The sequence below is a fragment of the Lithobates pipiens genome, unplaced genomic scaffold (assembly GCF_037356315.1).
Source record: "Lithobates pipiens isolate NorthernLeopardFrog02 unplaced genomic scaffold, aLitPip1_a1.2 Scaffold_27, whole genome shotgun sequence".
Taxonomy (NCBI): Eukaryota; Metazoa; Chordata; class Amphibia; order Anura; family Ranidae; genus Lithobates; species Lithobates pipiens.
The window spans coordinates 168679289-168701193 of NW_027507788.1; the positions used below are offsets into that span (position 1 = coordinate 168679289).

At 46.9% G+C, this 21905-nt stretch overlaps 1 protein-coding gene and 1 long non-coding RNA gene across 4 annotated transcripts in view; one reads left to right on the top strand and one right to left on the bottom strand.

Annotated features, from left to right (window-relative positions):
* Positions 1–5011: 5011 nt before the first annotated feature.
* On the bottom strand, positions 5012–13566 carry LOC143934336 (uncharacterized). Its single transcript, XR_013263249.1, has 2 exons — positions 13160–13566; positions 5012–5531 (listed from the first exon to the last, which is right to left on the bottom strand). It is a non-coding gene; the product is annotated as an uncharacterized LOC143934336 (long non-coding RNA).
* ZBTB44 (zinc finger and BTB domain containing 44) overlaps positions 13409–21905 on the top strand; it is a 135145-nt gene continuing 126648 nt past the window's right edge. For 2 of the 3 annotated variants that reach the window (XM_077457873.1, XM_077457874.1), the window contains exon 1: positions 13410–13619. The gene's annotated coding sequence lies outside the window, so the exon portion shown is untranslated. Of the gene's footprint in view, positions 13620–21905 lie in introns of all 3 variants that reach the window. The other variant, XM_077457875.1, reaches the window with a different exon arrangement.

The window sequence follows — 21905 nt, forward strand, 5'->3', positions numbered from 1 at the left end:
TTTTAAATGTATTGCACAATGGGATGCATTGGCTAATGCCCTTATTTATATGCTCTTAAAGCAAACCCATCACTCCTCCGTGTTCTTTTTTCCTAAGATTTTATCCCAATTTATATCTTCTAGCAAGGTTCGTAGTTTAGGGAAGTTGGCTCTTCTGAAATTGAGTGACTTTGTATTTCCCTTATGTTTCTTATTTGTGTTATTTATACTGAAGCCAATTGACCTGTGATCACTGTTTCCTAAATTGCCCCGTATTTTCACATCCATGATCAGGTCTGTATTGCTGGTAATTAGTAGATCTTGTAACTTTTTATTCCTAATTGGTGCATCTACCATCTGACCCTTGAAAATGCTGGATGTGCAGTAGAGCTGCACGATTAATTGTTAACAATCAAAATCGCAATCTTTTCCCCTTCCTGATCTTCAAAACAGCATGTCATGACTCTTTCTAACTAGGGTTGAGCGAACCTGAACTGTAAAGTCCAGGTTCATACCGGACTTTTGGGTATTTGGTACCCGGACCCGAACCCGAACAATTTAATGTAATGGCTCATTTAAAAAAAATCTGCAGGGCAGCCAAGCAACATTCGTTTAACTCATGTGCCCTTAGAAGCCATCACAGCCATGCCTACTAATGGCATGGCTGTGATTGGCCAGTGCATCATGTGACCCAGCCTCTATAAAAGCTAGAGTCACATAGCACAGCACGTCACTCTGCTTTAGATAGTGTAGGGAAAGGTTGCTGCTGCTGCTTTGAGGGAGAGAATTAGAAAGGAGTCCTGATTCAGAAATCAAATTACTGGTGGTGGAGCTCCTGTTGCAGGGAGAGGACATGGTCGATCTGTGCCAGCTACATGCACAAAAGCCTTCCTCAGGTGCGAGTAAGGGACAGAGCCTGCAGCGGTATTTGGTCAGGCCTAATGCGGCTCTACGAATGTTGAGACCAGGACAAGTACAGGCGATAGTAGATTGGGTTGCTGACAAAGCCTCCAGTTCCTTCACATTGTCTCCCACCCAGTCTCCTGCTGCAAGATCAGAGTTGGCACCTGCAACTGATGTCCATCAGTCTTTCACCTCACCCCCTTGCAAATCAGCCAAGCAGTCTGAGCCCCAAATCATGCAGCAGTCTCTTCTGCTTTTTGATGACTCTGTTAGCAGGGTTTCCCAGGGCCATCCACCTAGCTCTGCCCCAGAAGTGGAAGAGATTGAGTGCACCGATGCCCAACCACTTATGTTTCAAGATGAGTACATGGGAGAACCATCGCAGCACGTCTCAGATGATGACGAAACACAGGTGCCAACTGCTGCTGCTTTTGCAATTGTGCAGACCGACAAGGAGGTCAGAGTGAAGACTGGGTGGAAGATCATGTGGAGGACGATGAGGTCCTCGACCCCACATGGAATCAACATGATGCAGATGACCTGTGTAGTTCAGAGGAAGAGGCGGTGGTCGCACAGAGCCACCACCAAAGCAGAAGAGGGAGCAGGGTGCAAAAGTGGAGTGTCCATCCCCTAGGCAGTACTCCTGCTACTGTCCAACGCAGCAAGGGACCGAGCACACCAAAGAAAGGTCCAAGGAGTTCCCTAGCATGGCAGTTCTTCAGACAATGTATTGATGACAAGACACGAGTGGTTTACACGCTGTGCAATCAGATCCTGAAGCGTGGCATAGATGTTCTCAACCTGAGCACAACCTGCATGATCAGGCATCTAAGTGCAAAACACGAGCTGCAGTGGAGTAGACACCTCAAAAACCAAGAAAGGTCTCTGGCTCCTCCTGCTTCCTCTTCTGCTGCAGTCTCGGCCTCTTCATCCACCTCTGTAGTGACAGTGGCACCTGCCACCATGCAAACAGAGGATCTGCCAGCAACACTACCACCTGGGTAACCAACCATCTCCACAATGTCCCATGGAAGCGTTCAGCTTTCTATCTCCCAAACACTGGAGCAGAAGAGGAAGTACCCCTCTACCCACCCGCGATCCCTGGCCCTGAATGCCAGCATTTCAAAATTCCTGGCCTTTGAAATGCTGTCATTCCGTCTGGTGGAGACGCAGAGTTTTAAAAGCCTGATAGCATTGGCTGTCCCACAGTAGTCGTGCCCAGCCGCCACTACTTTTCCAGGTGAGCCATCCCTTCCCTGCAGAACCAAGTGGGGGACAAAATCAGGTGTGCACTGCGCAACGCCATCTGTGGCAAGGTCCACATAACTACAGATACGTGGACCAATAAGCATGGTCAGGGACGTTATATCTCCCTAACAGCACACTTGGTAAATGCAGTGGCGGCTGGGCCTGAGGCAGATAGCAGTTTGGCGCATGTCCTTCCACCACCGAGGATTGCAGGGCGCTTCAGTTTGCCTCCTGTTGCTAACTCCTCCTACTCCGCTTCTTCATCCTCTACCGCCTCCTCATCCGGTCAGCGTAACACCTTCACCACCAACTTCAGCACAGCTAGGGGTAAACGACAGCAGGCAGTTTTAAAATGTTCCCATTTGGGGTAAAAACCCCACACCGCACAGGAGTTGTGGAGGGACATGGAACAACAGACTAATGAGTGGTTGGTGGTAGTGAGCCTCAAGCCTGGCCTGGTGGTGTGCGATAATGGGTGAAATCTCGTTGCAGCTCTGGGCCTAGCCGGTTTGACACACATGCCTTACCTGGCGCATGTGCTGAATTTGGTTGAGCAAAAGTTCCTTAAAAATTACCCCGATATGCCAGAGCTGCTGCAGAAAGTGCAGGCCGTCTGTGCACACTTTTGGCATTCTCACCCTGCTGCTGCTTGCCTGTCAGCGATGCAGCGTAACTTCGGTTTTCCCACTCACCGCCTCATATGTGACGTGCCCACAAGGTGGAACTCCACCTTGCACACGCTGGCCAGACTGTGCAAGCAGCAGCAGGCGATAGTGGAGCTTCAGCTGCAGCATGCATGCGTGAGTCGCTCTGTGGAACAGCACCACTTCACCTCCAACAACTGGGTCTCCATGCGAGACCTGTGTGCCTTGTTGCGCTGTTTCAAGTACTCCACCAACATGGCCAGTGCCGATGACGCCGTTCTCAGCTTTACTATGCCAGTTCTATGCCTCTTTGAAAAAACGCTTTGGGCGATGATGGAAGAGGATGTGGCACAGGAGAAGGAGGAAGAGGGATAATTTCCAAGACTTTCAGGGCAGTCATTCACAAGTGGCTCCGAGGGTGGGTTCCTGCACCAACAAACGCCAGGTACACAATTGTCCAGCAAGGGCACAGTTCTGGAGGATGATGAGGAGGAGGAGATGGAGGAGGAGGAACCATGTTCACGGCAGGGTGGTACCCAGACCAGCTCATGGCCATCACTGGTGCGTGGCTGGGGGGATACAGAGGACACAGACGATACACCTCCTACAGAGGACAGCTTTTCGATTGCCTCGGGGCAGCCTGGCACACATGAGCGATTACATGCTGCAGTGTCTTCCGCAACGACCACCGTGTTGCCCACATTCTAACTGGTGCTGATTACTGAGTGGCCACACTGCTGGATCCCCATTACAAGGACAACGTACCGTTCTTAATTCCCTCACTGGAGCATGATCGTAAGATGCGCGAGTACAAGTGCACGCTGGTAGATGCGCTGCTGGTGGCATTCCCACCTGACAGTGGGGGCACAGTGGAAGCACAAGTCGAAGGCAGAGGAGGAGGAAGAGGTCGCCAAAGCAGCCGGGGCACCGCCAGCACCTCAGAAGGCAGGGTTAGCATGGACGAAATGTGGAAAAGCTTTGTCAGCATGCCACAACAACCAGCACCACCAGCTGATATGGAACATCTTAGCAGGAGGCAGCATTTCACCAACATGGTGGAGCAGTATGTGTGCACACACCTACACGTATTGAATGATGGGTCTGCCCCTTTCAACTTCTGGGTCTCCAAATTGGGCACATGGCCTGAACTAGCCCTTTACACCTTGGAGGTGCTGGCCTGCCCTGCAGCCAGTGTATTATCTGAACATATATTTAGCACGGCAGGGGGCGTTATCACAGACAAGCACAGCCGCCTGTCCAGAGCCAATGTGGACAATCTCACGTTCATTAAAATGAACCAGGCACGGATCCCACAGGACTTGTCCATACCTTGTGCAGAATAGAGATGTACTGTATACCGGCCTTACCCAGCCATTGTTGTATTTTTGATCTTTGTCACTCTTTTAGGGTGTACCCTAATTAAAAACAAAAAAATTAAAAACAAAAACCAGTGTTGGCTACCTCATCCTCCTTCACCGCTGCTTCCACCTACACTGCCACCTCAACCCCCTACTCCATATGGACCTCGTCCTCCTAGGTCAAGATTATTATTTTTTATTTTTATGTATTTTATGTTATTTTAAGTTATTTCCCTATCCACATTTGTTTGCAGAGCACTTGGCATGCTCTTAACCTCATTTTGCTGCCATTTGCAGCCCTCTAGCCCTTTCTATTACTTTTTTAGAGCCATTTTAGTCCTCAAAAGTTTGGGTCCCCATTGACTTCAATGGGGTTCGGGGTCAAGTTCGGGTCCTGAACTTGAACTTTTTTGTGAAGTTCGGCCGAACCTGTCAAACCCGAAAATCCAGGAGTCTGCTTTTTCTAACAAGTGCAGAGAGTGCACTTGGCAGCCTGCCAAGTTTAATCACAACACTGAATAAGTAGAAACAAAGTATTTTTTTGTTTTGGAAAGAACTTCTGCATGTAAATGAAGGAAGTTTAACCATTTAAAGACCAAACCTTTTCTGACATTTGTTGCTTACAAGTAAAAATCTTTTTTTTCTGCAAGAAAATTACTTGGAACACCCAAACATGTTATATTTTCTTTTTTTAGCAGAGACCCTAGAAAATAAAATGGTGGTTGATGCAATATTTTATGTCACACCGTATTTGCGCAGCAGTCTTTCAAACGCATTTTTTTTTTTTAAATACATGAATTAAAAAAAAAACTAAAAACATTAAAGTTAGTCCAATTTTTTTTTTTGTATGATGTGAAAGAAGATGTTACACAGTCAAAATCATGAGAGAATCGTGATCTTTATTCTAAGCAAAAAAATTGTGATTCTCATTTTAGCCAAAATCATGCAGCTCTAATTTTGTAGCCTTTCTTCCATAGCATCAATGCCTGCGTCGGACGCAGATTGCTGAGTTTCTAGATGGAGCAGTTTGTGGTCCACTGCAACTGTTTTAGAGTGAACCTCTTCTATCTCTTCACGTAGAGTACCAGTCAGACTGCCCAGCAGCTTCTGTATATCCTCTTTAGTGGGGAGAGCCGGGATAAGCTGTTGGATATCTGGTTCAGCAATGTGCTCCTGACTGTGTGGACTCCAGGGGTTCGATGAACATGGGTCTATGCAGGGAATCACCGGTATGGGTATAAGAGACTCCAGCTCTGCTGTTTCAGACCATTCAGAAGCCGCTGCATTGGGCAGCAGTGTGGAGCTGTCGTGTTTTTGCTGAGACATCTCAGACTGTGTTTCCCATGATAGTGCCATTTTGGGAACAATGGGCTGTCCACCGCCTCTTACCATCAGGTATCTGGTGATATAGGAGTGACGAGAAATATATAACCATATAATATGAGGTCAAAACTTAGGCGTTTCAATTTGTATGCAATTAGGCAGATCCTTGCACTACATGGTTTTGGTAAATCTGAAGACAAAAACCAGCAGAAAATCTGATAGTGTGTATGGGGCTTTAGAGTTCAGCACTGGGAGTGTAGTCTTGGCTTACACTGTGTATCAGCTGATTGGAGGAAAGGCATACACCCCCACTCCACATAGACAGAGACTTTCAGAGCTGTGCTGTGATAAGATAAGCTCTCTGCCAATCTATTTCTAGCACCCACCCCAACACAAATCTCAGGCTGCCTTTATCCCATGTCGGAGAACTTTCAGAAGTTATCATGCTGATTACAAAGGAACGAAACAGCAGAAAGACATGGGACTCAGGGCTTTGGAGAGAGATAAGTAAGCACTACAGATATATGTGCCCAGGTGAAATTTCATGAATCAGGTTTACATCCACTTTAAGTGACGGTTCTGGTTCTCCTATTTACTTACAGTACTGTACAGGTTTAGTGAAATACCTTGTTTGGGGAGGGACATTTCTCATAACCCCTACCAAAAGAGGGCTACACTGTGATGACCAATCGCAGTCATCGCAAATGTAAACAAAGTACCATTTACATTGTTGAACCTTCTCTTTTTTTTACCAAAGAGGTAGGAGAGGAAATAGCAGTAATTTGTTAATGAAGAATGAATATATGAGTTTGCAGCAGTAGACGATTCATGGTGAGGGATTTTAACTGACTGTGGGATTTTTGTTTTAAAATCACTTTCACCATTCCTCAAACCCCCTGCACCCCCCCCCCCCCCCTTATACGTCTATTTCCCAAAGACAACCTCTGGATATGGCACTGAGCATGTGCACCCATCCTCTTTGGTGGACCATGGCGAGGCCTGTTCTGAGTAGAACCTGTCCTGTTAAACCGCTGTATGGTCTTGGCCACCATGCTGCAGCTCAGTTTCAGGGTCTTGGCAATCTTCTTTATAGCCTAGGCCAGTGATGGTGAACCTTGGCACTACATTTCTCATGATGCTCATGCACTCTGCAGTGTGGTTGAGCATGATGGGAAATGTAGTTCCAAAACATCTGGGTTGCCAAGGTTCACCATCCCTGGCCTATGCTATCTTTATGTAGAGCAACAATTCTTTTTTTTTCGGATCCTCAGAGAGTTCTTTGCCATGAGTTACCATATTAAACTTCCAGTGACCAGTATGAGAGAGTGAGAGCGATAACACCAAATTTAACACACCTGCTCCCCATTCACACCTGAGACCTTGTAACACTAACGGGTCACATGAAACCGGGGAGGGAAAATGGCTAATTGGGTCCAATTTGGACATTTTCACTTAGGGATGTACTCACTTTTGTTGCCACCAGTTTAGACATTTATGGTTGTGTGTTGAGTTATTTTGAGGGAAGAGCAAATATACACTGTTATACAAGCTGTACACTCACTACTTTACATTGTAGACAAGTGTCATTTCTTCAGTGTTGTCACATGAAAAGATAGAATAAAATAATTACAAAAATGTGAGGAGTGTACTTACTTTTGTGAGATATAGTGGGATATATAATGTGAGGTAATGTAAATATAGTGAGATATAATTTTGAGGTTGTGTATACATATGTATATATAATGTGAGGTAATGGACATATAGTGGCATATTATTATGTGAAGTAATGTATGTGTAGTGGGATATTATAATGTGAGCTAACATACACATAGTGGATACATAATGTTAGGCAATGCACATATAGAAGCTATATAAAGTGAGGTAATATACATATGCTGTAGACGATATATAAGATGAGGTAAAAGACAAATAGAGGATATATAATGTGAGGTAATGTATTTATAGCAGGATAATATAATGTGAGATAATGGACATATAGAGTACTATATATATATATATATATATATATATATATATATATATATATATATATATATATATATATATATATATATATATATATATATATATAAATTGAGGCAATGTACTTATAAAAAGAATGTGTGCATACCTGCCAACATATTGAGATGGGAATGAGGGACACCTACTAGCAAACGTATGTAGGCATAGGACACGCCCCCTGCCATGCCCCCTTAAAGGAGAATTAACCGAAAAAATTTTTAATTAAATCCACAAGGGCTTTTTTCTACCACTAATATTCTTTTATATTGGCTTTTAAAATTTACAAATGCAGCAATTTAGAAATCAGATGAAAGGTTTAGCACTGGGAAAAGATAAAAAAGATAAAAGTAAGATAAAGATAAAAAGTGCATTTTATATACAACTATATGGATCAGACCAAAATGAGGGACAAATGAAGAGGGAAGAGGGACATTGCTCCAAATCAGGGACAGTTGGGAGCTATGTGTGTGAGGTAAAAGACTTACAGAGAGATATATAATGTACATATAGAATTAAAACATTATAACATATAAACATTGAAAGCACATAGAGAAGAATGTATAGCAGTGATATGGGGGTTCCTTACATTTACATATATATGAGGTCTGTCAGTGAGCAGTAGTGACTGGTGGGGGCAGTGACTGTCTGTATGTTGATTGGTGGAGGCAGTGACTCTCTGTATGGTGATTGGTGGGGCAGTGGCTCTCTGTATGGTGATTGGTGGAGGCAGTGACTCTCTGTATGGTGACTGATGGGAGTAGTGACTCTCTGTATGGTGATTGTTGGGGGCAGTGACTCACTGTATGGTGATTGATGGGAGTAGTGACTCTGTATGGTGATTGATGGGAGTAGTGACTCTCTGTATGGTGATTGTTGGTGGGCGGTGACTCTGTATGGTGATTGGTGGGAGTAGTGACTCACTGTATGGTGATTGTTGGGGGCAGTGGCTCTCTGTATGGTGATTGGTGGAGGCAGTGATTCTCTGTATGGTGATTAGTGGGAGTAGTGACTCTCTGTATGGTGATTGGTGGAGGCAGTGACTGTATGGTGATTGGTGGGAGTAGTGGCTCTCTGATTGGTGGGGGCATTGGCTCTCTGTATGGTGATTGGTGGAGGCAGTGACTCTCTGTATGGTGATTGGTGGGAGTAGTGGCTCTCTGATTGGTGGGGGCATTGGCTCTCTGTATGGGGATTGGTGGAGGCAGTGGCTCTCTGTATGGTGATTGGTGTGGGAGTAGTGACTCTCTGTATGGTGATTGGTGGGGGCAGTATCTGTCTGTATGGTGATTGGTGGGGGCAGTGGCTCTCTGTATGGTGATTGGTGGGAGTAGTAACTCTCTGTATGGTGATTGGTGGAGTCAGTGACTCTCTGTATGGCGATTGGTGTGAGTAGTGGCTCTCTGTATGGTGATTGGTGGGGGCAGTGACTCTCTGTATGGTGATTGGTGGGAGTAGTGACTCTCTGTATGGTGATTGGTGGGGGCAGTGGCTCTCTGTATGGTGATTGGTGGAGGCAGTGACTCTCTGTATGGTGATTGGTGGGAGTAGTGACTATGTATGGCGATTGGTGGAGGCAGTGGCTCTCTGTATGGTGATTGGTGGAGGCAGTGATTCTCTGTATGGTGATTAGTGGGAGTAGTGACTCTCTGTATGGTGATTGGTGGAGGCAGTGACTGTCTGTATGGTGATTGGTGGGAGTAGTGGCTCTCTGATTGGTGGGGGCATTGGCTCTCTGTATGGTGATTGGTGGAGGCAGTGACTCTCTGTATGGTGATTGGTGGGAGTAGTGGCTCTCTGATTGGTGGGGGCATTGGCTCTCTGTATGGGGATTGGTGGAGGCAGTGGCTCTCTGTATGGTGATTGGTGTGGGAGTAGTGACTCTCTGTATGGTGATTGGTGGGGGCAGTATCTGTCTGTATGGTGATTGGTGGGGCAGTGACTGTCTGTATGGTGATTGGTGGGGCAGTGACTGTGTGTATGGTGATTGGTGGGAGCAGTGGCTCTCTGTATGGTGATTGGTGGGGGCAGTGGCTCTCTGTATGGTGATTGGTGGGAGTAGTAACTCTCTGTATGGTGATTGGTGGAGGCAGTGACTCTCTGTATGGCGATTGGTGTGAGTAGTGGCTCTCTGTATGGTGATTGGTGGGGGCAGTGACTCTCTGTATGGTGATTGGTGGGAGTAGTGACTCTCTGTATGGTGATTGGTGGGGGCAGTGGCTCTCTGTATGGTGATTGGTGGAGGCAGTGACTCTCTGTATGGTGATTGGTGGGAGTAGTGACTATGTATGGCGATTGGTGGAGGCAGTGGCTCTCTGTATGGTGATTGGTGGAGGCAGTGATTCTCTGTATGGTGATTAGTGGGAGTAGTGACTCTCTGTATGGTGATTGGTGGAGGCAGTGACTGTCTGTATGGTGATTGGTGGGAGTAGTGGCTCTCTGATTGGTGGGGGCATTGGCTCTCTGTATGGTGATTGGTGGAGGCAGTGACTCTCTGTATGGTGATTGGTGGGAGTAGTGGCTCTCTGATTGGTGGGGGCATTGGCTCTCTGTATGGGGATTGGTGGAGGCAGTGGCTCTCTGTATGGTGATTGGTGTGGGAGTAGTGACTCTCTGTATGGTGATTGGTGGGGGCAGTATCTGTCTGTATGGTGATTGGTGGGGCAGTGACTGTCTGTATGGTGATTGGTGGGGCAGTGACTGTGTGTATGGTGATTGGTGGGAGCAGTGGCTCTCTGTATGGTGATTGGTGGGGGCAGTGGCTCTCTGTATGGTGATTGGTGGGAGTAGTAACTCTCTGTATGGTGATTGGTGGAGGCAGTGACTCTCTGTATGGCGATTGGTGTGAGTAGTGGCTCTCTGTATGGTGATTGGTGGGGGCAGTGACTCTCTGTATGGTGATTGGTGGGAGTAGTGACTCTCTGTATGGTGATTGGTGGGGGCAGTGGCTCTCTGTATGGTGATTGGTGGAGGCAGTGACTCTCTGTATGGTGATTGGTGGGAGTAGTGACTATGTATGGCGATTGGTGGAGGCAGTGGCTCTCTGTATGGTGATTGGTGGAGGCAGTGATTCTCTGTATGGTGATTAGTGGGAGTAGTGACTCTCTGTATGGTGATTGGTGGAGGCAGTGACTGTCTGTATGGTGATTGGTGGGAGTAGTGGCTCTCTGATTGGTGGGGGCATTGGCTCTCTGTATGGTGATTGGTGGAGGCAGTGACTCTCTGTATGGTGATTGGTGGGAGTAGTGGCTCTCTGATTGGTGGGGGCATTGGCTCTCTGTATGGGGATTGGTGGAGGCAGTGGCTCTCTGTATGGTGATTGGTGTGGGAGTAGTGACTCTCTGTATGGTGATTGGTGGGGGCAGTATCTGTCTGTATGGTGATTGGTGGGGCAGTGACTGTCTGTATGGTGATTGGTGGGGCAGTGACTGTGTGTATGGCGATTGGTGTGAGTAGTGGCTCTCTGTATGGTGATTGGTGGGGGCAGTGACTCTCTGTATGGTGATTGGTGGGAGTAGTGACTCTCTGTATGGTGATTGGTGGGGGCAGTGGCTCTCTGTATGGTGATTGGTGGAGGCAGTGACTCTCTGTATGGTGATTGGTGGGAGTAGTGACTATGTATGGCGATTGGTGGAGGCAGTGGCTCTCTGTATGGTGATTGGTGGGAGTAGTGACTCTCTGTATGGTGAGTGGTGGGGGCAGTGGCTCTCTGTATGGTGATTAGTGAAAGCAGTGACTCTCTGTATGGCGATTGGTGGGGAGTAGCGATTCTCTGTATGGTGATTGGTGGAGGCAGTGACTCTCTGTATGGTGATTGGTGGGAGTAATGACTCTCTGTATGGTGATTAGTGGGGGCAGTGGCTCTCTGTATGGTGATTGGTATGGGCAGTGACTCTCTGTATGGTGATTGGTGGGAGTAGTGACTCTCTGTATAGTGATTGGTGGGGGGCAGTGGATCTCTGCTTGGTGATTGGTGGGAGTAGTGACTCTCTGTATGGTGATTGGTGGGGGCAGTGACTGTCTTTATGGTGATTGGTGGGGGCAGTGGCATTCTGTATGGTGATTGGTGGAGGCAGGGGCTCTCTGTATGGTGATTGGTGGGGGCAGTGGCTCTCTGTATGGTGATTGGTGGGAGCAGTGACTCTCTGTATGGTGATTGGTGGGGGCAGTGACTCTCTGTATGATGATTGGTGGGGGCAGTGGCTCTCTGTATGGTGATTGGTGGGGGAAGTGGCTCTCTGTATGGTGTGTAGCGGATGGCATTTTGGACAAAATGTCATACGCATTTAAATTTAGTTTTTGTCTCAGAACAGTAGGGGTTCTGAGGGTTAATTACATAGGTTGGCCTTAACTTCAGTCTGGCCGGGCTGTGTTAGAAGTTCTGCCTGGTCATATGAACAATAAGGTGCATATGACAGGCTAGAACCAGGTCTGGTTGGATGTTTTAGGTATAAGCCTTCTCGGAAACCAATCAGTGGGAGTGCAGGGGCCCGCTGAGGAGTCTGGGAAGGGGTACTTAAGAGGTGTGGGTCATGTGGTAGAGGAGAGGAGTTTGTGAGGACCGTGTGATCTGTTCTGGTTCCAGGGCAGCCCTGTGAGGGGTCCCGGTCATGGGGTGTTCGACATCCCGCAACATGTTCCTGTTAGATGCCCTCGATATACCTGCCTGGTCTGGGGTAGGGATCTGTCTGTTCCCGAGTTTCGGAACCGGTTGGTCCGAGGCGCAGTAACTGAGGGAGGATTCAAGGTGTCCGGGTGTGCCCTCAGCTTGGAGGGGCACCACAGCTCATGGAAATGACCGGGGGAGGACTCTTCGGAGGAGGGCCGACAAGTGGCATCCTGAGAAGTGCCTGGTTACTGAGTTGGGAAGGACATTGACAAATTCACGTTTTTCCAGTACCATTGAGGAGACGGGAAACATTCCAGGTACTGAGGAAAAAGGTTCCTGTTCACCCTTAGTCACGACTTGTCCATGTTCATAGGATTGTTCAAGTTTTGAGTCAATGTGCTGACTGCCATGATCTCTGGCTAGAGATCTGTTCAGCTTTGAAGTACCCAGCTGCGAGTGGCTACTCTCTGGGTGGAATTAGACTTCGCTAGACCTGCAGTTCAAGGTGCCTGAGTTCTTCACCCATGCCCTCTGTTCCCTAAGAGACTGTTGTTGGAAGTTACCCCTGCAAAATAAAACCTTTCAAAAGGACTTTATTGGTGTCAGCGTTCAAGTTGTTGGGTATCAACCCTGGGAACCCCTAGACGTGGAATTACAAACCAAGCGGAGGTAGCCGGTAAGCCCAATAAGTCAAGGCCGCCCTGCAAGGGTTATGGTCGCTACATGTGATTGGTGGGAGCAGTTACTGTCTGCATGGTGATTGGTGAGGGTAGTGTCTTTCTGTACGGTAATTGGTGGAAGCAGTGCATGTCTGTATGGTGAGGGTAGTGTCTTTCTGTATGGTGATTGGTGAGGGTAGGGTCTTTCTGTATGGTGATTGGTGAGAGTAGTGTCTTTCTGTATGGTGATGGTAATGTCTTTCTGTATGGGGATTGGTGAGGGAAGTGACTTTCTGTGTGGTGACGGGTATGGACACTACTCTGGGTTTCTCGTTGCTAGGGGTTACAGCTCCTGACACCCCGGATAGCACAGGAGGAAGTACCATTGCACACAGAGCGGTAGAGGCGGCGCTTTACCTCAGTACACGGTCCCGGGACTACTATTGGCCAGTATTGGCGGGAAGTCCAACCCCGAACAGACTTCTACTAGTAGCTGTGAGGGCGGGCAGAAAGACGAGACAGGCGGCCGTGTGTCTCACTCAGAGTGGGCGGGGCACGGGGGGGCTGTCCCAGTCACGAGGGGCGGGCCGCTCCTTCACCATGTTGCGGGTCTCCAGGTAACCGGCGGCAGCAGACGGTCTCCGCCCAGGGCCGCGCGTCACGGGCGGTGGCCCCTCCCCTGGTGTCCGGGGCGCGGTGCATTGTGGGACACAAACAATCGGCGGCAGCCCTCCTCCTCCCGCCAGTGAAGCGAGGTAGTGGGGGAGCCGGGCCCGGTGAGAAGGCCGCCCCGGGAGAGCGGAGCGACGGGAGGAGTCCGGGGAAGGAGACAAACGGCCGGTTGCTCCTGTAGGCCGCACGGAGCCTAGACTGGCAGGTGAGCGGCGGACCCGGGTGGGGGAGGGGTCATTCCACCCGCCCCTCCCCCCAGTACACAGCTATTTACCCCACCAGCAGGGGGCAGAACCACTTCCTGCCGCCAGCAGTACTCCCTGTGCTGTGTACACACCTATAGGAGCCGTACACGTCCACAGGGCCTACCACTGTGTGTACACCTATGGGGGAGGGGATAGGAATGTGTGTACACACGGGACCTAGCACAATGTACACATATGGGGGGGAGGAATGTGTGTATATACGGGACCTATCACTATGTACACCTATGGGGGGAGGAATGTGTGTGTGTATATACGGGACCTATCACTATGTACACCTATGGGGGGAGGAATGTGTGTGTGTATATACGGGACCTACCACTATGTACACCTATGGGGGGGAGGAATGTGTGTGTATATACGGGACCTACCACTATGTACACCTATGGGGGGAGGAATGTGTGTGTGTATATACGGGACCTACCACTATGTACACCTATGGGGGGAAGGAGGAATGTGTGTATACATGGGACCTACACCTATGTACACCTATGGGGGGAGGAATGTGTGTATATACGGGACCTACCACTATGTACACCTATGGGGGGGGGAGGAGGAGGAATGTGTGTGTTTACACGGGACCTACCACTATGTACACCTATTGGGGGGGAGAAGGAGCAATGTGTGTGTATACACGGGACCTACCACTGTGTACACCTATGGGGGGGAGGAGCAATGTGTGTGTATACACGGGACCTACCACTGTGTACACCTATGGGGGGAGGAGCAATGTGTGTGTATACACGGGACCTACCACTGTGTACACCTATGGGGGGGAGGAGCAATGTGTGTGTATACACGGGACCTACCACTGTGTACACCTATGGGGGGGAGGAGGAATGTGTGTATACACACGGGACCTACTACTATGTACACCTATGGGGGGGGGAGGAATGTGTGTATACACACGGGACCTACTACTATGTACACCTATGGGGGGGGGAATGTGTGTATACACACGGGACCTACTACTATGTACACCTATGGGGGGGGGGGGGGGAATGTGTGTATACACACGGGACCTACTACTATGTACACCTATGGGGGGGGGGGGGGAAATGTGTGTGTATACACACGGGACCTACTACTATGTACACCTATGGGGGGGGGGGGGAGGAATGTGTATACACGGGACCTACCACTATGTACACCTATGGGGGGGAGGAGCAATGTGTGTGTATACACGGGACCTACCACTATGTACACCTATGGGGGGGAGGAGCAATGTGTGTGTATACACGGGACCTACCACTATGTACACCTATGGGGGGGGAGGAGGAGCAATGTGTGTGTATACACGGGACCTACCACTATGTACACCTATGGGGGGGGAGGAGGAGCAATGTGTGTGTATACACGGGACCTACCACTATGTACACCTATGGGGGGGGAGGAGGAGCAATGTGTGTGTATACACGGGACCTACCACTATGTACACCTATGGGGGGGAGGAGGAGCAATGTGTGTGTATACACGGGACCTACCACTATGTACACCTATGGGGGGGAGGAGGAGCAATGTGTGTGTATATACACGGGACCTACCACTATGTACACCTATGGGGGGGAGGAGGAGGAGGAATGTGTGTGTATACATGGGACCTACCACTATGTACACCTATGGGGGGGAGGAGGAGGAGGAATGTGTGTGTGTGTGTGTATACACGGGACCTACCACTATGTACACCTATGGGGGAGGAATGTGTGTATACACGGGACCTACCACTATGTACACATATGGGGGGGAAGAATGTGTGTGTGTGTGTGTGTGTATATACACGGGACCTACCACTATGTACACCTATGGGGGGGAGGAATGTGTGTGTATACACGGGACCTACCACTGTGTACACCTATGGGGGAGGAATGTGTGTGTACATACATGGGGCCTACCACTGTGTTCATATGGTGTGTATGCATACCCAAAGGATGTATACACACATGTCCTACACATCTATAGGATGTATACCTACTGGGCCTACACCAGGTGTACCTGTCTATAGGATGTATACATGTACATGGGGCTTAAACCCCTATGGAATGTGTATACACAGATATATAGACATACAGGGCCCACACACTGATATGGTGAATGTGTATATACAGGGACCACACTGCGTTCACCTATATGACAAATAAATACAGGGCCCACCTGTGTATAGGATGTGTATATGCAGAACACATGCTGGAAGTACACAAAAGGGCTCATACCCATAGGATGGATGTCTATATAAAAGGTCTATACGTTGTGTGTTTTACAGTTATAGGACCTAAAAATACAGGGTTCGCACAGCATGTGCTTGTAACTATAGGGTGTGTGTGAAGATATGCAGGGTCTTTGGTTTTTGTGTATACACGCCTATAGCATGAATATACATTATGTTGTCAAAAGTATTGGGACATCTGCCTTTACACACACATGAACTTTAATGGCATCCCAGCCTTATGCTGGCCATACACTATACGAAGAATCGGCCAAACCCCATTTTTGAAAAACGACCGTGCGAGCAAATGATAGTGCCACCATGTAATAACTGATCATTCAGTGGCTAGAAAAATTCTTGCATATACCCAGTGCAGACAGTTTGGATGAGAAACACCATTAACCTTTCAATTTATTGTTCATTCGGCAGAAAATCTCCAAACTTGTCCTTTGTTTTTTCAGCTCAAAAGCATCCCAACGATTATTGTTTTTTTTTTGCCCATTAATTGGCTGAAAAATGAACAAACTGTCTAAATTACCAAATTTCAGACAATTTTTCATATAGTGTATGACAAGCATTGGTCCGTAGGGTTCAATATTGAGTTGGCCCATCCTTTGCAGCTATAGCAGCTTCAACTCTTCTGGGAAGGCCGTCCACCAGGTTTAGGAGTGTGTCTATGGGAATGTTTGGCCATTCTTCCAGAAGTGCATTTGTGAGGTCAGGCACTGATGTTGGACGAGATGTCCTGGCTCGCAGTCTCCACTGTAATTCATCCCAAAGGTGTTCTATCGGGTTGAGGTCAGGACTCTGTGCAGGACAGTCAAGTTCCTCCACCCTGTACTTGCTCATCCATGTCTTTATGGACATACATATGCAGATCTCCCATTCCACCACATCCCAAAGGTTATCTATTGGATTGAGATCCTGTGACGGTGGAAGCCATTGGAGTACAGTGACCTCATTGTCATGTTCAAGAAATCAGTGGTGAGATGATTTGATCTTTGTGAGATGGTGCATCATCCTGCTGGAAGGAGCCATCAGAAGATGGGGACACTGTAGTCATAAAGGGATGAACATGGTCAGAAACAATACTCGGGTAGGCCGTGGGGTTTAAACGATGCTCAATTGGTACCAAGGGGCCCAAAGTGTGCCAATAAAATATCCCCCCCACCATTACACCACCACCAGCCAGAACCATTGATACAAGGCAGGATGGATCCATGCCTTCATGTTGTTTACACCAAATTCTGACCCGACCATCTAAAATGTCTCAACTGAAATCGAGATTCTTCAGACCAGGCAATGTTTTTCCAATCTTCTATTGTCCAATTTTGGTGAGTGTGTGTGTGTGAATTGTAGCCTCAGTTTTCTGTTCTTAGCTGACCCGCTGTGGTCTTCTGCTGCTGCAGCCCATCTGCTTCAAGTTTCAATGTTGTGCGTTCAGAGATGGTATTCTGCATACCTTGGTTATAACGAGGGGTTTGAGTTACTGTCTGCCCATTCTCCTCTGCCATCAACAAGGCATTTTCTTCCACACAACTTCTGCTCACTGGATATTTTCGTTTTTGGACCATTGTCTGTAAACTCGAGAAATAGGTGTGTGTGGTCCAACAACTATGGCATGTTTAACCACTTGCTGACTGTGCCATAGCTGAAAGAAGGCAACAACGCGGTTGTGTTTTTCTGGGTGGATGTCCTCCCAGAATGTTGCTCTCGCGTGCCCCCTGGGGTGTGCTCCCGCAAACATCCGTGACTGCTGGGTCCGGAAGACCTGGCGCATCACGGATCGCTGGTAGCGGCCGTTTACCATTTGATCGATCTGTCAAATGACGGAGCGATCACATGTAAACAAACCAGCTACATGTCATGACACCGGTTTCTCCCTCCCCTCTCTGTACAGATTGGTACAGTGAGAGGCGGAGAGATGGCTGCTCAGTGCCAATACTCTCCCCATACTCCGCAACACTGGTAGTTAAAACTTTTGGACGAAAAAAAATGGGCTAACTTTAGGGCCGGTGCACACAGCGATGCGCGGCGAGGCGTCTCTGACTTGCCTCGCCGCGACCTGCACGGACCTCAGCGGCGACTTGCAGAGGACTTCTGTATAGAAGTCCATGCTAGTCCCCCCCAGAAGTCGCCCCAAAGTAGTACAGGAACCTTTTTTCTGAGTCGGAGCGACTCGAGTCGCTGCTCTCAGAACGGTTCCATTGTACAGAATGGGGGCGACTTGCGGAGGCGAGGCGAGCCGTGTCGCCTCGCCTCGCGTCGCAGTGTGAACCGGCCCTTACTGTTTTAGGTTTTTTTTTTTTTTTTTTTTCTTTTTTTTTTTTTTTTTTTTTTTTTTTTTTTTTAAATCATTTAGTGTATTTTTTTTTCCCCCCAAAAAATGCATTTGAAAGCCCTCTGCGCAAATGCCGTGTGACATAAAATGTTGCAACAACCGCTATTTTATTCCCTAGGATCTCTGCTAAAAAATATATAAAATTTTTTGGGGGTCTAAGTGATTTTCTGGCAGAAAATACAGGACTTTTACTTGTAAGCAACAAGTGTCGGAAAATATTTAGTTTATAAATGGTTAAACTGAGAACTTCTACACACAGAGATGAGTTCATTCATTCAAGTGTAAACATTGTGTCTTTTTGCTCTTTTTCTTGGCTGACTGCCCAGAGAGGAGGAAAGTCTTTGGCCTCATGCACACGAGACGCAGTTAAACGCATGTTCAGATGCAGTTGGACACTTTTTTCAACTGCCCCTGAACTCATTCAATGTTATCCTATGTGTCCATGCACACAGTCTAGTTTTTTGCCGTTTTTATGCAGTTGCGTTTAACCTCGTTTTTCCAGAAGCAAAAAAATGGGTTCAGACGCAAAAATTTCCACGTTTCAGACGCAAAACGCGGCGCCCGTTTGCGTTTATATGCGTTTTTAAAGGAACCCAATTTTTTGGACCTGAAATATGATCTGAGAATGACATTTTGTGACCCGAGATAGGGGGCCCCAAAGTCGGGTCACAAAATGTCATGCACTTTTCTGCATCAGAGAATGACATTTTGTGACCCGAATTTGGGGGCCCATATCTTGGGGCCAATTATTGCCAGGAACCCCAAATTTGGTATGCAGATACTGTGGATCTAGCACTACAACATGTTAAAAATATATTAAAAAATTGGCCAAATAAATTTAAAACAATTATAAAAAATCTAATTAACATAGATTTGCTTTTAAATAAAACAATTTGAAACTAGAAAAAATGAATAAAAACATATATTAAGATTAAAAAATAAATAATTAACTATTTTAATATTGTTTTATATTAGAAATAATGAAAACATGTTAAAAATTGCCACAAGAAAATTTTAGATATTTAAAAAAATTGGATAATTTGCTATAAATAGACATTTTTTTTTTTTTTAAATAAAGGACAGAGAAAAAAATTCATTTGTACATCTATGGATAAATATGTTTTATAAATATATACACATACCTGATCGTTACCAACAGACGTTCCTCTGGTGACACACTGTTTCTCATATTGGTGTCCACGAATGTCAGACCGGGTCGTACTTTTTCTAAGAGCAAATCAAATGTGACAATGGACATCCGGCTAAAATTAAACTTGTCGGGGTAGGTACACAGCTGCACATACATGTTTGTGAAATATCCAACGGACATTCGCTGTCCCATCAACGGATGTGTCCAATATCGATGAGCTCTGACTCTGGACCTCTCACGAAATTTGCGACGACGTTGCTGTCTCAAGAGCAACATCAGGAGCATTTCCTGACATGTATTCAATATGGGATCCATTTCAAAATATATACCACAGAAAGAGAGGCAAATGCAAGTGTACAAATGCTCTCTATGCTGCTGCTTCTCACTCTGATCAAAATAGCATAAATAGTTAAAAAAACATGCTTTTGAGAGCTTGGGGAGGGTCTACATGATGTTATCTTTATAAACGCAAACGCGCCTAAACGCGTCATGCAAACGCGGCAAAACGCGCGTTTCAGCTTTTTTTGAGCAGAGTTTTCACCTGCGTCTCGTGTGCATGAGGCCTTTCTATGAAGACTCAGGCAACTTGCACTGACTTCTATTACAGAAGTCATTTCCAAGTCGCGCTGTTCTAAATCGGCCTTTTTATCAGCTCAATCAGCCGATGCCGATTAATTAAAAAACTGCAAATATCGGTCGACCTCTATTTAAGTGCCCAGTGGTTAAAGTCCCGTAAAGCTGTGTTCTGTCTTGGGGGTGAAATTAAAAGGCAGCAGCTACAGATACTGTAGCTGCTTACTTTTACCTGTCCTGGAAGCCTGCGATGTTTGCACCCCAGCTGATCTTCAGATCGACTGTTGGGTGCAGCCACCGTTCTAGGTAAGGGAACCTGGCCGTGAAGCCAAATGTGCATGCTCAGCGTATGGAGGAAGGAGGAGGGGTGCGGACTTCCCGGAGATCGAGCTGTGGGGCAGGTGACCTGTCAAAAACAGGTTTCCGTTCTGTTTCCTCACCCTGAAAGGTGCCAAATGTGACACCTGAGGGGTTGGAGGAAGCGATTAAGTGGAAGTTCCAATTTTGGGTGGAACTCTGCTTTAGATCCTCTTTCTTCTCCATTCTGATGCTTGGTTTACACTTCAGCAAGTTGTCTTCGCCATGTCTAGATGCCTAAATGTATTGAGTTGCTGCTGTGTGATTGGCTGATTAGCAATTTGTTGCCAAGCAATTGAACAGGTGTTGCTAATAAAGTGGCCAATGAGTGTATAATTTGGACCCATAAATAGTATACACACCCCTATGTATAAATGTGTATATACCGGGCCCATTTATAGTATATGTGGACATACACACCTATGGACAGTGTGTGTATATTCAGACCCGTGTATGCTATATACACAACTAAAGGTTTGTGGGTGTATACAGGGCCTGTATGTAGTTCATCTATGCACCTATAGAATCCATATACTGTGTGTATGCACATCCACAATGTCCATGCACCATGTGTTAACCCCCATAGAACACACACACACACACACACACACACACGGCCCATGTAAAATATGAAAACACGGGTCCCATTCTCACCTCCCTTTTTCTTTTTTTTTGCTTTTTACGCACGCTTTTATTTGTGCATGTTTTTTTTTTTTTTTTTTTTGCTCGACATTCCTGCAATTGTTGTTCTAATAGGCTGCCCTACGTGTACCAAATGCGAAAACGTAGCTCATGCAGCTTTTTTACTGTGCGTTTTGGTGTGTCTTTATACATGGCAAAACACACATCTTGCATTTGAGGTGCCATTCAATCCTGGTTCACACCAGTGTAACTTGTCATGCTACTTGACAGTTGAAATTCGTACCCCATTTGCAGCAATGGAATAGTTCAAATTGCTGCAACTCAGAAAAAGGTTCCTGCACAATTTCTGTGCGATTCAAGTGTGACTTGCATTGACATCTATTAACGTGCCCGGATGTCAGCAAGCTGCACATGAAATCACACTGCTAGTTGGCTATGAAATTGCACTGAAGTAGCACAACTTTAAAGCTGCATTGGTGTGAACCAGGGTTAACATTGAATGGCACCACAAACGCAAAACAAGTTTTTAGGGATTTTTTTTTTTTTTTTAATATGCAGGTGTGATTGGAGCCTTACGCTTCATGTACACACTAGCCCACACTGGCAGCTCCTAAAATTGGGTTTATGAATTTTTGGTGGTGTGTGTTTGTTTTTTTGTTTTTTTTGCCAAAGCTCCTAAACTCAGCTCTATAAAAGCCAAAAACGTGCCGCGTTTTGCTTTTTCCTGCAGCCAAACTTTTTCCACTCATGGTTAGAGCCAGTTCACGCTGGGACGACTTAGCCGCCTGACAAGTCGCGCCCCGTTCTGTACAATGGAACTGTTCTAATAGGAGCGACCCAAGTAACTCCGACTTAGAAAAAGGTACTACTTTGGGGGTGACTTGAGCCGACTTGCATTGACTTCTATATAGAAGTCGTTTTGCAAGTTGCCGCTGCTGTCGTGTGCATGTCGCCTGAGGCAG